General features: G+C 40.8%; 1 long non-coding RNA gene across 1 annotated transcript; it reads right to left on the bottom strand.

Moving 5' to 3' along the window:
• Positions 1 to 4097: 4097 nt before the first annotated feature.
• LOC117521020 lies at positions 4098 to 15808 on the bottom strand. Its single transcript, XR_004563854.1, has 4 exons — positions 15797 to 15808; positions 14799 to 14803; positions 8946 to 8949; positions 4098 to 4256 (listed from the first exon to the last, which is right to left on the bottom strand). It is a non-coding gene; the product is annotated as an uncharacterized LOC117521020 (long non-coding RNA).
• Positions 15809 to 16175: the final 367 nt, after the last annotated feature.

Genomic DNA, 16175 nt, shown 5'->3' on the forward strand with positions numbered 1-16175 from the left:
ATGCACCACTCTGCATTTAATCATTAGTGATCGATCTCTGCTCCCCTCCACAGCATGTCTTTTTCCTGGTTCTCTCCCTCAGCCCCAACCAGTCCCAGCAGAAGACTGCCCCTCCCTGAGCCTGGTTCTGCTGGAGGTTTCTTCCTGTTAAAAGGGAGTTTTTCCTTCCCACTGTAGCCAAGTGCTTGCTCACAGGGGGTCGTTTTGACCGTTGGGGTTTTACATCATTATTGTATGGCCTTGCCTTACAATATAAAGCGCCTTGGGGCAACTGTTTGTTGTGATTTGGCGCTATATAAAAAAAAAATTGATTCATTGATTGATTGTGTAAAGGATCTTACCACATGGGCTCAGGAACACTTCAGAAAACCGTTATCAGTTAACACAGTTTTTAGCTACATCTACAAGTGCAAGTTAAAACTCTACCATGCAAAGCAAAAGCCAAACATCAACAACATCCAGAAACACTGTCGTCTTCTCTGGGCCTGAGCTCATCTGAAATGGACAGATGCAAAGTGGAAAAGTGTGCTGTGGTCTGATGAGTCCACATTTCAAATTGTTTTTGGAAATCATGGACATCGTGTCCTCTGGACAGAAGAGGGAAAAGACCATCCAGATTGTTACCAGCGCAAAGTTCAAAGGCCAGCATCTGTGATGGTATGGGGGTGTGTTAGTGCCCATAGCATGGGCAACTTACACATCTGTGATGGCACCATGAATGCTGAAAGGTACATCCAGGTTTTGGAGCAACACATGCTGCCATCCAAGCAACGTCTTTTTCAGGGACGTCCCTGCTTATTTCAGCAAGACAATGCCAAGAAATATTCTGCACGTGTTACAACAGCGTGGCTTCATAGTAAAAGAGTGCGGGTACTAGACTGGCCTGCCTGCAGTCCAGACCTGTCGCCCATTGAAAATGTGTGGTGCATTGTGAAGTGCAAAATACGACAACAGAGACCCCGGACTGTTGAACAACTGAAGTCGTACATCAAGCAAAAATGGGAAAGAATTCCACCTACAAAGCTTCAACAATTAGTGTCCTCAGTTCCCAAACGCTTATTGAGTGTTGTTAGAAGGAAAGGTGATGTAACACAGTGGTAAACATGCCACTGTCCCAGCTTTTTTGAAACGTGTTGCAGGTATCCATTTCAAAATGAGCAAATATTTGCACAAAAACAATAAAGTTTATAAGTTTTAACATTAATTATCTTGTCTTTGTGGTGTATTCAATTTAATATAGGTTGAAGAGGATTTGCAAATCATTGTATTCTGTTTTTGTTTACATTTTACACAACATCCCAACTTCATTGGAATTGGGGTTGTACCATGGGTGTATATGTCATCGGCTAGATAGATAGTGGATGCTGGATGGATAATGGATTAGAAGCAGGCAAGGTTGTCAATGAGACAGACTAACCATTTCCACATAGAAATCTACTGAATCAGAGAAATAAACTGTTACTTCAGTATTGTTTCCCAGTGGTTACATTGTAGAACTCAAAGAACATGGTGACACATCCAAAGAACCAAGTGAAAGGATGTTTATTGTATTGTATTCTATTTTATTTTATTTTTTGTTTGCTTTTTGTATTCAGTTGAAAATAGGTTGAAGAGGATTTGCAAATCATTGTATTTTGTTTTTATTTACATTTTATACAACGTCCCAACTTAATTTGAATTGGGGTTGTAAGTGTTTTCACTTTGTTTTGTCATCCATATATTTTTAACATATTTGCAATTATATTATGTACTTACATTGAAATTACTAAATAAAATCATGCATACATGCACACACGCACGCTTTTAATATATAGATGACTTACCGCCCCCTGCTGGAATGGCATGTGAGTCTAGAATGTAATGATCAATGTCCATTGTTCAGCATTGTTATCTAATATCCAGAGTTTCTCCAAAAATATTAGTCCTATCAACATTCCATTTTGGTGGTGTTCATCCTTAACCCAATATACATTAGCATACCAAACAACAAATGTCAGCTCTCCCCAGTTTGTCCATAATCAAAGTTATATGAATGTACACACGCATGCATGCTTGCATGTTCCCATGCTCGCAGAGCTTTTTATCTTTTCTGCATTCTGCCACAAGCAGGTGCTTTTATTTTTACACACCTGCAAACAGAGATGGTGGCAGAAGACATCAAACACACTACACATCTCACTCATGGTAGCGGCAACATGACACTTAACTAAACTGACGAAACCAATTGAACTACCAAAACACAATTAACCAGTAACTCTAACAGCACTGTTAAACTAACATGAACCACAATAACATTTAAAACCCCAAAACCCCAAACGCCCATTGTTTACTGTTGCTATCAACTATCTTTTAACAGCGTTCATCCTTGACCCAAAATACATAAGCATACCAACTGGAAAATGTCATCTCTCCCCAGTTTCTCCGTGATCAATGCCACACACGCACACACACGCATGCACACACACACACACACACACACACACACACACACACACACACACACATAAAGGCCACTTGGTTATTATAATATAGATGAAATAATGCATAAATAATATCAAGAACCATATTATATTTTCAGTTCAGTAAGATGTGTTTTTGTAACATTTTAATCCCAGTTTTGTTAAAGCTTATATGCACATGGTGCTTTTTCATCTGAAATGGTTCTTCTCTCTGTACTTTGATGGCCAAAGTTGTCTGAGAGCGACTGTTGAGTTAACCTTTTATCAGCCTGTCGACGATTAACCACACCGCTCGTCGCCCACATCGTTAATTTGGTTGATAATGTGCCAACATAATCCCCTTGAAGGTGGTGGCTGAAATAACATTCAAACTGTGCTTATTCAACTTTAGAAAAACAGAACACGGGTAGTTCCAGGGCTCTTTCAGAGTGATTGACAGGCAGTAAAAGGAGAGAAATTTGACCCTGAAGTCATTTGTTTCCAATCATGTGAAATCGCATCCTGAAAGAGGAGAAAAGCTCGGCGGCGTGCACATAAGTAAATATACACTGCTTTCATTAGATTAACATACAAGGGATGCACGGCACAAACACGCACGCGCACACACACACACACACACACACACACACACACACACACACACACACACACACACACACACACACACACACACACACACACACACACACACACACACACACACACACACACACACACACACATCAGTTATCTCCTAATAATAGCTGCCATACACCCAGCTCACAAGCCCTCTCTTATATTTTCCTCTTTACTCGTTCCGTTTCATGCCCTCCAGCCTTCCTCATATTTGTCTCTCATGAAGGTTTACACTGGATGCTGTTTTCTCTGCAAACTCAATAAAAGCTGGTTATTTATCAGGATGGATTATGAGACGTGACTGAGCTCAGCTGTAAAGCTGAAAGTGAAACCAGCTGTGGCTGAAATTAAATTACACTAACTGAGTAATGTGAAAAGCAAGAGCAGTTTAACAGTTATTAAGTCGTCTTCCACTGCATTATCAAACAGGCCCACGCTGATCCACCAAGCTGAATTTCTAATCTTGGCTAGATGAAAGTCCTTGCCTGTCCTCTGCTGCCTGAAACATCAAAAATCTGTGTTAAATATCGTTCCACACCCCTCTAACTGCAACCAAGAGTCCCACTGTGTTTGATCAGGGGAGTGATGACAGAAGCAGATGTTTTCATGGATTTGTATTTTGTTTTCACGTGACATGGGACATGCATGCTGCTCGCATGTGCTACAAACAGCTTTACCATGTGCTCTGGCACCTTGCCTGCGTGCTTTGAGGTGTAAGCACTCAGTTTGGGCTGCACTCTACTGCTCATCATAGACGGTATTAATGATTCAAGCAGCCCTCAATTTTCTACTCAAACCTTCTCTCCCCATTTGCACCTTTGCCCCCTCATGTTCACACTCATTGATTCAAATCAGACTTCTTTTTTTTACCCTACATGCTGGAGAAGTGGTGAAGCATGGTATTGTCTTCACTGGTGTGTGTGTGTGTGTGTGTGTGTGTGTGTGTGTGTGTGTGTGTGTGTGTGTGTGTGTGTGTGTGTGTGTGTGTGTGTGTGTGTGTGTGTGTGGGTGTCTCTATGGACAAGATTACTCAAAAAAGGCTGGATGGATTTGCATCAAACTTGGTGGGAATATTACCTGGATAGATATCTAGAGGTGATTATATTTTGGAGTAGTTTGGTCAAAGGTCAAGGAAAACATGGTCTCAAATTTTTTTCTTGTAGATCTCAACAACTAAGAAGACTAGAGATCAGCAAAATATTTATGATTGATGCATATAGTAACTTCGACACATCGGTATATGTGTGTTAAGTGTGCAGTGTATGCATCTGCCCCTTTTCTTTTGTGTTTTTTTCTTTTTAAACAGGCATATTTGACAGTTCTGTATAAACAAATGCAATGTCAGCACTTGGATGGAACGTGAGTTTAACTTTTCCATAACATTGGCCGTTGCTGAAAAAATGATTTGTTTTTACCACGGTTTGTTATTCTAATGCAATTACCTTGAGCTTTCTTGTGCAGCCTGGCGTTTTGTCTTCAGTGGAAGTGCGTGTGAGCACCAGGCCGCCGTCGCCACTCAGCCTATGACGAACAAACACAACGTGTGCGCCTTGCCCCTGCCCCTCCGTCACAAGCAGCCACTTGTGACCCTAAGACAAGAAACAGGACACAAAACGTTAAGGACATAACGGATAATCTACAGGTGCATTTGTGTATATGCACATGCAGGAAGAAGAGTGAGAGACAAGGGGGTAAATACAGAAAAAGAGAGAGAGAGAGAGAGAGGTGAGGTGGGGGTGTGTGCTCTGGCATTGATTTTATTTATCACACATCAATAAATCAAGTTCTTTTAAAAAACGAGATATGAGATATTCTTTTTCACTTCCCCCCTTGTCTTTGACAGAGGGATAGATGGTGTTTGACTCTTTTTGCTTCCTGTATATGACAGGTTATCACTCCTGGGACAGATAGAAAGAGAGAGAGTGATGCTCTGAAGCTAATGTATCAGATGACAGTAAGAGGGGACGGCACAGAGGGAGAAGACTGATTTAACGCTGGCCTGTGGTCTCCTTTCCTCTTATTCCTGCCCCGGTTCTTTCATGTTTGGGCCGAGTGTCAACCTGTCCTCTGCCCCAGATGGTGCTGTCTGTCTGCGCTGCCCTCTACAGGATGTGTCCCTCTTACCCCCACAGCTACAGACCTACTTGCTTAATTGATTTCAGGGGGAAGGCCCTGTCTCTCTTCTCTTACGTGTGCACATGCAGGCGGCTCGCCAACATGCTGGTGCCCCCGGTGCACGCACACAAACACGCGGCCGGCGCTGTGTGCTGTCAACGTTAATTCAATTTGAGACGCGGGAGTGTGACTAACTGCAGTCCTGTAGAGTGTTTTACCATATGCACCACCACACACACGCCAAGGAGACGCACACGTGCACAGCTCTGTCACATCCACCGGTATGTTATTATCAAGGTAATTACACAGGTACGGATCCCCGTGTGTTTGTGTCAGGAAGCTGCTCTCTTTTTAATGGCTGCAGTGGCATCTTATTAACACCTGCACCTTTACAGCCACTCTGAAAATTAACGTGCACAGACAAACTGCGCACGTGCACTGTGATAGTTGTTCTGCATTAGAGTTCTAGGCATCATGGTGGTGTTTTGCTGTTTGGAAACAGTAACAGTGGATGTGCATTATAACAAAAACAAGACAGTGGGGCTGAAAAATGATCACTCAATAGCACAGTTCTGAACTATGAAGTATTTACATCTGCTATGGATGTAATAAAATCATCGGCGTTTATCAATTTGTCTGTCTGTTAGCAGGATTACATCACAACTAATGCACATATTTTGATGAAATGTTCACCACAGATACATATTAGGCCATGGAAGAATCCATTATATTTTGGAGGTGATCCGGATCCGGATTCTGGATCGTTTCACTTTATATAGGCTTTGAAGGATTACTGTTAGCAGGATTATGTTGAAACACAGATTTTGAAGAAATGTTCACCACAGATACATATTAGGTCATGGAAGAATCCATTATATTTTGGAGGTGATCCGGATCCGGATTCTGGATCGTTTCACTTTATATAGGCTTTGAAGGATTACTGTTAGCAGGATTATGTTGAAACACAGATTTTGAAGAAATGTTCACCACAGATACATATTAGGTCATGGAAGAATCCATTATATTTTGGAGGTGATCCGGATCCGGATTCTGGATTGTTTCACTTTATATAGGGTTTGAAGGATTACTGTTAGCACGATTACTGTTGTGTGTTGGGGGGCTTGGCTGGACACTGTTTTGCGGTTTTTGTGTTTGTTTTCCTTCCCAGGTGGTTTGAGGCTGATCTCTGGGGAGAATGTGCTGCAGAAGAGTCTCTCACCTCTGTCACGGTGATCTGCTGCACCTGTTGCACTCACGTGCAGTTCTAAGGACTCTCAGCTGGTACCAATGAAGCGATGAAGAACTGCATTTAAGCCAGCAGTGATCTGGGTTTAGGGGCTGGAGAATACGACCGTGTGACGATCGTTTGAGGACGCTGAGGGCCGCTCCAGAAGCTGACATTGCGCCTGTGAAGGAGGACGAGGGTGAGAGGCAAGCGCTGTCAGCACACGTCAGAGGTGATTATCCTTAAAAGCTTATCTGCGAATATAATGTGGCGTGGTTGCACAGCTAAATTTAAGTATTGAAGAGAATTGCTCGTTTGCTCCTCGCGGCTGTGGCGTGCGGATTGATAATCCTCCACAAGCTGTGAGCAACTGTTCTTTTGAATTAAGCCTGAAATCAGGCCTGAACGTGTTGCTGATAAGTGTGCCTCTAAATAGTGTTTCTTGATATAAGTACTGAATAACCTCACCTCTGTTCCTCCTTCGCAGAGTACAGTCTTGGGAAAAGCCACCTGGGGGGTGTCAGCGGAACTCCTGAGTCCATAACGTTCGGGCTCCGATCCGTTGAGGCGCTGGGAGAGCGCGCCACCTCTTCACCCCACCAGACTCATTTATTTTGTGTACAGCACAGTGGGAAGAAAATAAATTTGTTTCTTTTGGAACTGCTTCTGGTTATTTAGTGCTGGGTTCAGTCAGACGCTGGATCGTTCCTCAACCTGCGTCCAGACCATAACAATTACGTTGAAACACAGATTTTGAAGAAATGTTCACCACAGATACATATTAGGTCATGGAAAAATCCATTATATTTTGGAGGTGATCCGGATTCTGGATCGTTTCACTTTATATAGGCTTTGAAGGATTACTGTTAGCAGGATTACGTTGAAACACAGATTTTGAAGAAATGTTCACCACAGATACATATTAGGTCATGGAAGAATCCATTATATTTTGGAGGTGATCCGGATTCTGGATCGTCTCACTTTATATAGGCTTTGAAGGATTACTGTTAGCAGGATTACATTGAAACTACTGCACAGATTTTTAAGAAATGTTCATCACAGATACATATTAGGCCATGGAAGAATCCATTATATTTTGGAGGTGATCCGGATCCAGATTCTGTATCGTTTCACTTTATATAGGCTTTGAAGGATTACTGTTAGCAGGATTACATTGAAACACAGATTTTGAAGAAATGTTCACCACAGATACATATTAGGTCATGGAAGAATCCATTATATTTTGGAGGTGATCCGGATCCGGATTCTGGATCGTTTCACTTTATATAGGCTTTGAAGGATTACTGTTAGCAGGATTACGTTGAAACACAGATTTTGAAGAAATGTTCACCACAGATACATATTAGGTCATGGAAGAATCCCTTATATTTTGGAGGTGATCCGGATTCTGGATCGTCTCACTTTATATAGGCTTTGAAGGATTACTGTTAGCAGGATTACATTGAAACTACTGCACAGATTTTTAAGAAATGTTCATCACAGATACATATTAGGCCATGGAAGAATCCATTATATTTTGGAGGTGATCCGGATCCAGATTCTGTATCGTTTCACTTTATATAGGCTTTGAAGGATTACTGTTAGCAGGATTACGTTGAAACACAGATTTTGAAGAAATGTTCACCACAGATACATATTAGGTCATGGAAGAATCCATTATATTTTGGAGGTGATCCGGATCCGGATTCTGGATCGTTTCACTTTATATAGGCTTTGAAGGATTACTGTTAGCAGGATTACGTTGAAACACAGATTTTGAAGAAATGTTCACCACAGATACATATTAGGTCATGGAAGAATCCATTATATTTTGGAGGTGATCCGGATCCGGATTCTGGATCGTCTCACTTTATATAGGCTTTGAAGGATTACTGTTAGCAGGATTACACTGAAACTATTGCACAGATTTTGAAGAAATTTTCACCTCAGATACATATTAGGTCATGGAAGAATCCATTATATTTTGGAGGTGATCCGGATCCGGATTCTGGATCATCTCACTTTATATAGGCTTTGAAGGATTACTGTTAGCAGGGTTACATTGAAACTATTGCACAGATTTTGAAGAAATTTTCACCACAGATACATATTAGGTCATGGAAGAATCCATTATATTTTGGAGGTGATCCGGAGTCAGGTTTTAGAATCCATCATAGTACAGAAACAGCATTAGTGAAGGTTACAAATGATCTTCTTATGGCCTCAGACAGTGGACTCATCTCTGTGCTTATTCTGTTAGACCTTAGTGCTGCTTTTGATACTGTTGACCATAACATTTTATTACAGAGATTAGAGCATACCATAGGTATTAAAGGCACTGCGCTGCGGTGGTTTGAATCATATTTATCTAATAGATTAGAATTTGTTCATGTAAATGGGGAATCTTCTTCACAGACTAAGGTTAATTATGGAGTTCCACAAGGTTCTGTGCTAGGACCAATTTTATTCACTTTATACATGTTTCCCTTAGGCAGTATTATTAGACAGCATTGCTTAAATTTTAATTGTACCCAGCTTTATCTATCCATGAAGCCAGAGGACACACACCAATTAGCTAAACTGCAGGATTGTCTTACAGACATAAAGACATGGATGACCTCTAATTTCCTGCTTTTAAACTCAGATAAAACTGAAGTTATTGTACTTGGCCCCACAAATCTTAGAAACATGGTGTCTAACCAGATCCTTACTCTGGATGGCATTACCCTGACCTCTAGTAATACTGTGAGAAATCTTGGAGTCATTTTTGATCAGGATATGTCATTCAAAGCGCATATTAAACAAATATGTAGGACTGCTTTTTTGCATTTGTGCAATATCTCTAAAATTAGAAAGGTCTTGTCTCAGAGTGATGCTGAAAAACTAATTCATGCATTTATTTCCTCTAGGCTGGACTATTGTAATTCATTATTATCAGGTTGTCCTAAAAGTTCCCTGAAAAGCCTTCAGTTAATTCAAAATGCTGCAGCTAGAGTACTAACGGGGACTAGAAGGAGAGAGCATATCTCACCCATATTGGCCTCTCTTCATTGGCTTCCTGTTAATTCTAGAAAAGAATTTAAAATTCTTCTTCTTACTTATAATGTTTTGAATAATCAGGTCCCATCTTATCTTAGGGACCTCATAGTACCATATCACCCCAATAGAGCGCTTTGCTCTCAGACTGCAGGCTTACTTGTAGTTCCTAGGGTTTGTAAGAGTAGAATGGGAGGCAGAGCCTTCAGCTTTCAGGCTCCTCTCCTGTGGAATCAATCAGTTTCAATCAATTTTATTTATATAGCGCCAAATCACAACAAACAGTTGCCCCAAGGCGCTTTATATTGTAAGGCAAGGCCATACAATAATTACGGAAAAACCCCAACGGTCAAAACGACCCCCTGTGAGCAAGCACTTGGCGACAGTGGGAAGGAAAAACTCCCTTTTAACAGGAAGAAACCTCCAGCAGAACCAGGCTCAGGGAGGGGCAGTCTTCTGCTGGGACTGGTTGGGGCTGAGGGAGAGAACCAAGAAAAAGACATGCTGTGGAGGGAAGCAGAGATCAATCACTAATGATTAAATGCAGAGTGGTGCATACAGAGCAAAAAGAGAAAGAAACACTCAGTGCATCATGGGAACCCCCCAGCAGTCTAAGTCTATAGCAGCATAACTAAGGGATGGTTCAGGGTCACCTGATCCAGCCCTAACTATAAGCTTTAGCAAAAAGGAAAGTTTTAAGCCTAATCTTAAAAGTAGAGAGGGTGTCTGTCTCCCTGATCTGAATTGGGAGCTGGTTCCACAGGAGAGGAGCCTGAAAGCTGAAGGCTCTGCCTCCCATTCTACTCTTATAAACCCTAGGAACTACAAGTAAGCCTGCAGTCTGAGAGCGAAGCACTCTATTGGGTTGATATGGTACTATGAGGTCCCTAAGATAAGATGGGACCTGATTATTCAAAACCTTATAAGTAAGAAGAAGAATTTTAAATTCTATTCTAGAATTAACAGGAAGCCAATGAAGAGAGGCCAATATGGGTGAGATATGCTCTCTCCTTCTAGTCCCCGTTAGTACTCTAGCTGCAGCATTTTGAATTAACTGAAGGCTTTTCAGGGAACTTTTAGGACAACCTGATAATAATGAATTACAATAGTCCAGCCTAGAGGAAATAAATGCATGAATTAGTTTTTCAGCATCACTCTGAGACAAGACCTTTCTAATTTTAGAGATATTGCGTAAATGCAAAAAAGCAGTCCTACATATTTGTTTAATATGCGCTTTGAATGACATATCCTGATCAAAAATGACTCCAAGATTTCTCACAGTATTACTAGAGGTCAGGGTAATGCCATCCAGAGTAAGGATCTGGTTAGACACTATGTTTCTAAGATTTGTGGGGCCAAGTACAATAACTTCAGTTTTATCTGAGTTTAAAAGCAGGAAATTAGAGGTCATCCATTTGACCGTTGGGGTTTTACATAATTATTGTATGGCCTTGCCTTACAATATAAAGCGCCTTGGGGCAACTGTTTGTTGTGATTTGGCGCTATATAAAAAAATTGATTGATTGATTGATTGATCCATGTCTTTATGTCTGTAAGACAATCCTGCAGTTTAGCTAATTGGTGTGTGTCCTCTGGCTTCATGGATAGATAAAGCTGGGTATCATCTGCGTAACAATGAAAATTTAAGCAATGCCGTCTAATAATACTGCCTAAGGGAAACATGTATAAAGTGAATAAAATTGGTCCTAGCACAGAACCTTGTGGAACTCCATAATTAACCTTAGTCTGTGAAGACGTTTCCCCATTTACATGAACAAATTGTAATCTATTAGATAAATATGATTCAAACCACCGCAGCGCAGTGCCTTTAATACCTATTGTTAAGGCTTTTATATATATATATATATGTTATCACTGTTAAACATTTGGACCTTTGTCTTCTTTCTGATGAGAACGGTGTTGTGCTGTTTGCACTTAAACCCGAGAATGTACGTGTTATTCAACCTTGTTTTAGCATGCTGGGGTCAATCTGAACTGGGAATGAGGAGCTGGATGTACTTATTATTATTATTATACAACTTGTTTTCGTAGCCGCTAACGACTGGGAGTAAAAGAACTGAAGGTTGAATTTTGACTGATTGTGATGTGATGCTTAGTGTTCCAGGCAGATGCAGAACAGCTGATAACTGCAACAGACGAACGAGATGTGCTGACCTTCGACGATAAGAGTAAAAGAAAGAAACTGTTTTTGCCTACAGCTGCACTTATTGACGTGTGTGTTTATGTCACGGGAAGAAACTTGTCTTGCGTCATTCCCCCACCCTTAGGACAAGTTTTTGTTTATGTGATGAGGGATTCACTAATAAAAAGAGCGGAGCGCAGGCCAGACTTTAGTGTAGCCTTGGTGTACAGCCTGACTGCACTCCGCGCGTAAAATTTGACTTTCTGTCTCACTGGTGTTTCTTGACTCTGTTTGTCTTGTTAAAGGTTTTAAAAATGTTTGGAGGAGAAAATACCCAACACCTATGGCATGCTCTAATCTCTGTAATAAAATGTTATGGTCAACAGTATCAAAAGCAGCACTGAGGTCTACAGAACAAGCACAGAGATGAGTCCACTGTCTGAGGCCATAAGAAGATCATTTGTAACCTTCACTAATGCTGTTCCTGTACTATGATGAATTCTAAAACCTGACTGAAACTCTTCAAATAGACCATTCCTCTGCAGATGATCAGTTAGCTGTTTTACAACTACCCTTTCAAGAATTTTTGAGAGAAAAGGAAGGTTGGAGATTGGCCTATAATTAGCTAAGATAGCTGGGTCAAGTGATGGCTTTTTAAGTAATGGTTTAATTACTGCCACCTTAAAAGCCTGTGGTACATAGCCAACTAATAAAGATAGATTGATCATATTTAAGATCGAAGCATTAAATAATGGTAGGGCTTCCTTGAGCAGCCTGGTAGGAATGGGGTCTAATAGACATGTTGATGGTTTGGATGAAGTAACTAATGAAAATAACTCAGACAGAACAATCTGAGAGAAAGAGTCTAACCAAATACAGGCATCACTGAAAGCAGCCAGTGGAACCAGCTCCCATTTCAGATCAGGGAGACAGACACCCTCTCTACTTTTAAGATTAGGCTTAAAACTTTCCTTTTTGCTAAAGCTTATAGTTAGGGCTGGATCAGGTGACCCTGAACCATCCCTTAGTTATGCTGCTATAGACTTAGACTGCTGGAGGGTTCCCATGATGCACTGAGTGTTTCTTTCTCTTTTTGCTCTGTATGCACCACTCTGCATTTAATCATTAGTGATTGATCTCTGCTCCCCTCCACAGCATGTCTTTTTCTTGGTTCTCTCCCTCAGCCCCAACCAGTCCCAGCAGAAGACTGCCCCTCCCTGAGCCTGGTTCTGCTGGAGGTTTCTTCCTGTTAAAAGGGAGTTTTTCCTTCCCACTGTCGCCAAGTGCTTGCTCACAGGGGGTCGTTTTGACCGTTGGGGTTTTTCTGTAATTATTGTATGGCTTTTGCCTTACAATATAAAGCGCCTTGGGGCAACTGTTTGTTGTGATTTGGCGCTATATAAAAAAAAAAAAAAAATTGATTGATTGATTGATTGATTTGGCGCTATGTCAATAAAGTTGATTTGATTTGATATTAGGTCATGGAAGAATCCATTATATTTTGGAGGTGATCCAGATTCTGGATCGTTTCACTTTATATAGGCTTTGAAGGATTACTGTTAGCAGGATTACATTGAAACTACTGCACAGATTTTGAAGAAATGTTCACCACAGATACATATTAAGCCATGCGCCCAAGCGCCTTGGGGCAGCTGTTTGTTGTGATTTGGCGCTATGTCAATAAAGTTGATTTGATTTGATATTAGGTCATGGAAGAATCCATTATATTTTGGAGGTAATCCGGATCCAGATTCTGTATCGTTTCACTTTATATAGGCTTGAAGGATTACTGTTAGCAGGATTACGTTGAAACTACTGCACAAATTTTGAAGAAAGTTTCACCACAAATACATATTAGGTCATGGAAGAATCCATTATATTTTGGAGGTGATCCGGATCCAGTGTCGGTGTCGCAGACCAAACAGTCTGCCCCTAAAAATCAGTCCACCTTTTGCATCTGCGCATGCATCATTTCGGACCACAGCAGCACGTCTGAGACAGTCTCTTCACCCAAAGCAATCAAATGGATTAATTGGATTATTGACCATCAGATTGTAAAGGTAAAACCTCTTAAATCATTCTGAAGTCAGTTTTAAGTAGAAACGAAGCCGTTTTAAACAGAAATTAGGCAAAGTTCCGTGACGTTTTGAAATGTCCAACACGCAGTGAACGCATCAGCTAGCAGCTCATTTAGCCACGGCGCTCTGATCGCTTCCACCGCCTTTTATGATGAAATAATGCTGAATTTATGTGGAAATGAACGTTGTACTAAAAGCTTCAGATATCTGTCACTGAGACAGATGACGACTGGTGTGCAGTTTGAAGCAGAAACAAGGTGCAAATCCATTAACCGCATCATCAAGGGGGACCGATCTTTAGGGGGACTGTTCTGTCTGCGACACCAGATTCTGGATCAAGTTTCACTTTATATAGTCTTTGAAGGATTACTTTTAGCAGGATTACGTCGAAACTACTGCACGGGTTTTGACAAAATTTTCACCACAGATACATATTAGGCCATGGAAGAATCCATTATATTTCGGAAGTGAGCTGGATCCGAATCTGGATTCTGATCAAGATTTCATATTAAATAGGCTTTGAAGGAATACATAAAAAAAAAATAAAAAAAAAACTACTTCACGGATTCTCACCAAATTTGCACAACAGATAGATATTAGGCCATGGAAGACTCAGTGAATTTTGGAGGTTTTCTGGATCCAGATTCTGGCTCAAGATTTTGCTTTATATAGGCTTTGAAGGATTATGTCAAAACTGCTTCACAGAGTCTCATAAAATTTGCACCACAGATAGATATTAAGGCATTGAAGGCTCCACTGATTTTTGGAGGTGATCCAGATCTGGATTGGCAGACATCACACATCTCAGACTGCTCTTGTTTTTAATTCAAAATGTATTTGACCATAAAATGCATTTATTTCAACCACAAGTTAAAGAGTAAGTTTTTTTATTATTATTAAAAACTTGGCAGGAATTTGCTTTGCATCAAGCCACAAAACACATGCTCAGAAAATACACAGAAACATGCAAGATTCATTAAAAGGAGCTCTGCAGAGAATTAAATCCAGGATGAGGAGGAAAGGCATGAAGTGTTTTCAGCTTTGCGGTACATGGGGTAAATGAGAGTTGAAATTTGTTTGGCGTGAGGCAATATATCTGCAGATGAAGTGATGGATTATATTTAAACCTGGACTGGAACTGAAACAAATGATTAGTAGATCAGTTGATCAGTTATGTCTTTGGGATTTGGACAATAAAACAAAGACAGTTTAAACATGTTTTCTTGGATTGTGTGGATTTCAAAAACCCGTTCTTGGTGGCTGTTTGGTAGAGGTGGGCGATACCGGGAATTTTGGTATTGATCCAATAACAAGTAAATACAGGCCCAGTATCACCGATATCGATATTGATACCGATACCAATACCGAAACCGATACTTTTCATATTTAAGCTTCATAGATCCAAAGGATCCAAAAGACCTAGGATAGAATTTTGCCAAACACTGTACGTGACAACAAAATACTTTATTATCACAATCAACATTTTTGTTAAAAAATATCACTCAACACAACTTAAAACAAAATCTCCTGAGGTAGAGGGCTAACAAACCACAATACAAGGCTGCACTGCTCCATGTTGTGTGACACAGGGCAGCGCTGCTGTTACAGACAGAGAGTAGACTTTGATTAATCTGCGTGCGCAGCAGTCAGTGCGTGCGGGAGAGAAAAAAAGCTTGAGTATCGATCTTTTTACACGATGATCGTTCAATATCAATACCAACATTGATATCAATCTTATCGATATTAGGATCGATCCACCCACCTCTACTGTTTGGGCATTTTACAGAGTTAATATCAAATCAATTACTTCTAAAAACCAGAAAATCACCAGATAATGTGATTGTGAAAAGCGCCCGAATGCAGGTAGCTGTGATGACAACAGAGAGTAAAGACAAGGCTGGATGTCCATGTTCACGGGTTGTTTTGCTGTAAGTGATATCAGTGTGGGTGAGGGGTGAGGCGAGGGTCAAACAGAGGCGGGTGAGGAGCTGGGTGGTGGCATCAGGTGTGGTTCTGAAGGGGTTAGCAGGAATCTGGATAAATCTTAATGAAGTCCGCTCTGCAGGACAGGGATAGACAGGACCAGCTGTGCCGGCATGCGTGTGCGAGCGTGAGACAGTTAAACTGATTAAAAGCAGCGTTAACACATATGACAGGAAGCAGCGGGCAAGAGGTGAGTGGAAACTGTGGCGAGCCTTGTGCTGGAACAATTATACACACACATACACACACACAGGAGCAGATGGAGACTGGGAAAGCTCTGGGCTGCACCGATTGGTCACACATGTCCATCGATATCTGAGTAGAACCAATCAGCACAGCTTCCTGTGTCTGACCTGACCTTTCCACACATAGTAATTGAAAATTTCAAATGGAAGGCTAAGGGGCAGACATAAGACAAGGTAGTAAAAAAGCAAAAAAAGAGTGGTGCTACTTTATTACCTTTTTATATTATAAATGCAGCCTTTAAAAAAATCTCAGAGCTGGTGATTCAATGTTAATAA

The sequence above is a fragment of the Thalassophryne amazonica genome, chromosome 11 (assembly GCF_902500255.1).
Source record: "Thalassophryne amazonica chromosome 11, fThaAma1.1, whole genome shotgun sequence".
Lineage (NCBI taxonomy): Eukaryota > Metazoa > Chordata > Actinopteri > Batrachoidiformes > Batrachoididae > Thalassophryne > Thalassophryne amazonica.